The sequence below is a fragment of the Ictidomys tridecemlineatus genome, chromosome 11 (assembly GCF_052094955.1).
Source record: "Ictidomys tridecemlineatus isolate mIctTri1 chromosome 11, mIctTri1.hap1, whole genome shotgun sequence".
Lineage (NCBI taxonomy): Eukaryota > Metazoa > Chordata > Mammalia > Rodentia > Sciuridae > Ictidomys > Ictidomys tridecemlineatus.
Window position 1 is genome coordinate 76,135,641 of NC_135487.1, and position 3,294 is coordinate 76,138,934.

Consider the following 3,294-nt stretch of genomic DNA (forward strand, 5'->3'; position numbering starts at 1 on the left):
TGGATCAAACCTAGTGCCTCACACATGCCAGGCAGGGGCTCTACCACTGAGCTACAACCCCAGTCTGAATTGAATGATTTTGTCTCTTGGTGATGATGCAAAAAGAATCACAAGAGTCTAGAAGATACCTTACATCAGGGCACACAGACTGTTGCCATCTGAGTCACATACAGGTGCTGCCTACATGCCTGTGTGATGGCCCACACCCACCCTTACCACATTCTAATGTCTCCAAGTCCCAGGGAGCCAACCAGTGCTGGCCCCTTATCCTCTCCCACTTAAGACAGGAGCTCAGGGCTGGGGACTTTCAGGGCTCAGCCTTGGAAAAAGAACCACGTCTGCTCCAAGGACCACTCCACTCCTGTCAACACTGAGATTTAAATTGTGACACACCATTTGAAACTAGTTCTCTTCCACTTAATTTATGTGTACATCTCATTAAAAGCTATTCAAACACTTAAAAATACACTAGATAAAAACTGAGAATAAGAGTATAGGTTTTAGGAGCATGGTGTTCTGAACTACCAAAACAGTCCACGTGCAAACTATTTCACATTCACTTTGGAGTCAACATGATTCTACATAGTTTGAAAACATGCTAAGCTTAACAAACAATGTTTTGTTGACATTTGTTGAAAAAGTTGAGATATGAATAATAGGCTTAAAATATGGAAAATTATGTTAATGTTTTTAGTGAGATAATTCTGGGGAATTTATACTCAAGGGAAAGATATGTAATAGTGATACTTCTGATATTTCACTCCCTGGAAGTGGAAGTGGAGTCTTCTTTTTGTCTGCTTTTTCAACAGAGGGATCCTCCCACATCTTCTCTGCTTCTCTTGGGAGAACATAAGTCACCCTCCTGTCCTTCTGGTCAAGCAGGGCTTCGATCTGGGGGAGTGTCTTCAGCTGCCCAGCACACCCCTGGCTATCTTCAGCACAGGGGTCTCCTGAGCAGCCATGCAACTGGAATTTGTGTTCTGTTCACATTTTGCAGGTTTCTGAAGTAGGGAGCAAGGTTTTGCTGTTAACTGAGTAATATGGACTGATATGGGGTTTTTACCAATGCAGGAAAAATCAAACATTTCTAACGTTCTCTCCCTCTTAGAAAAACTTCTGCAGCCGAGCTGAGCAGGATTTGATAGTGGTGGAGATCCAGGATTAAGCTGCTCTCAACCCTTTTCCTCAGGTTGTCAGTTGAGAAATAGTCCTCATAGGACTCCCCATGATCAGGAGTGGAGGTGGCAGGCCTGGCTGCCGGCCACAGCCTTTGCTCCAACCTGAGCTGCAGCCTGGGAGAAACAGGCTTCAGGCTGAGCCTCTTTCTCTTTAGCTGGTCTTCTGGAGGTAATGTTCTTTTTCTCTTTGCTGTGAAATTCCAGGGCCTTGGATACTCCAAAAGGCAATCTTTTGCTGTAGACATTGTAGAAGACCAGCTGTATTTCTCAAACATCTCAGATACGCCCTCTGCTAGCGTCTTGTCTGGGGTGACTATTTCTCCTACAGTGTCTTTCCGCCAATTCACCTCTTCCTCTTTTGAAAGATGATGATTTATGGATCTCTGAGGGCTGGACTGATGGAGGTTACTGGACGGTGCTGATAAATAAGTGCTATTTTTAACACATGAGGATGTGCACATATCACTTCTAATTCCACTAACAGTCATTTCCAATTTTCTTCCCTGGTTTTCACATCCTGATTTTCCACAGAGATCATCCAAAGATGTGTGTAAACCACCAGAACAGGAATCCTCTGAACACAAAGAATCACGTGAAATGTTCAAAGATGCTTCCCTCACAGTTACCTGGATTCTTATGAGCCTGCTCAGTCATCTGGGAAGAGGTAGAGGAAAGACTTTTCCCTCTTCTCCTTCATCTCTTGAAATTTCATCTCCATTGTGCTGTGGTGACCACTAATTTTTAGTTGTGGGCCTATATTTCAATGAGCCATGAGATTCAAATAAGAGGACAGGTACAGCATTATCTAGAGTTGTCTTTTGCTTTTGTAGTTCTTCAGTCATTTTCTCAAATTTCTTTTGTCATTTTTCTGGTGTTTTAGGGATAAAATCTTTGGGTTGCATACACCTACACTTCCTCCTCATCAGGCACGGCAAGAGCTCATTCGTGTTGGCAGCAGGGAACAGCGACTCCTCTACATGCTGTTATTCCGCACCGCGTGCGCTCTGGCTGCACTTGGCCTCACCACCCTAGAAGGGGCTCCTCAGCCAGTCGCTCTCCAGGGACTGCAGCAGGGCCTTTGATACAGTTAATAGACTGTGCGACTCCGTCTTGGATCTCGTGGGAATATACACCTAGCACATAAAAACTTTTTCCCACCCAGAGCACAGGTACCCACCTTTGAAAACAACCTGAGTTACTTGCTTGTTAAAATTTTTTTAAAACTTTGCCCCCATATCCAGGAGTTGGTTTGTAAGTTGTTTTTTCTTTTCTTTTCTTTTCTTTTTTCTTTTTCTTTTTTTGTAGTAATTTTCTGCCCTCCTGGAAGACCACACTGGAGCGTGGGCCCCAACATCTTTCAGGAAGGCGAACCTCGTGGCTCTGGGGGGCTGCCCTGTCCTGCAGCTGATCAGAACCCTAGGAATCGCTCTCCCTTTGTATTTAAATCTCAAAGTCCTCACTATGTCAGGATCCCCGATATGTATAGATGATTAATTTTTTTTTTAACATATGAAAGTGCTTTAGTTTCAGGTGAGTCACTAGACAAGGAATAAAGTCAGTAATTTCTTTCTTTTTTTAATTTTTAATATTTATTTTTTAGTTTTCAGCAAACACAACATCTTGGTTTGTATGTGGTGCTGAGGCTTGAACCCGGGCCGCACGCATGCCAGGCGAGCACTCTACCCCTTGAGCCACATCCCCAGCCCTAAAGTCAGTAATTTCAAGCAAGAAGAAACTCAGATCATCTAGTTATCGAATTCCTTTGTTTTATAGATGAAGAAATTGATATTCAAGAGAGAAAAGATATGCACATATTTACTAGGTATTCCAGTTATCTATTGTTGCATAATAAATTATTTTAAAAAGTTGCTTAAAATAATTTTATTATACCTAAAAATTTTATGAGTTAGTAATTGGGGCATAGATCAGCTGGATGATTCTTTTCCATGTGGGGCTGTTGAGTCCATTTGCTTGTATTTTAGCAAGCAGACTATTTGGAGGATTAAGAATCAATTCACCTCTCTGTTATACCTTGGCATGGATGGCTGCAAAGTTATGCCCAGCTGAGACTCAATACAACTTTGGCCTTGTGGTGGTCTCAGGGTAACTATACTTC

The 3,294-nt window shown here is 42.6% G+C and overlaps 1 pseudogene; it reads right to left on the reverse strand.

Annotated features, from left to right (window-relative positions):
- Positions 1–905: 905 nt before the first annotated feature.
- Positions 906–2,425, reverse strand: LOC101966234 (microcephalin-like; annotated as a pseudogene).
- Positions 2,426–3,294: the final 869 nt, after the last annotated feature.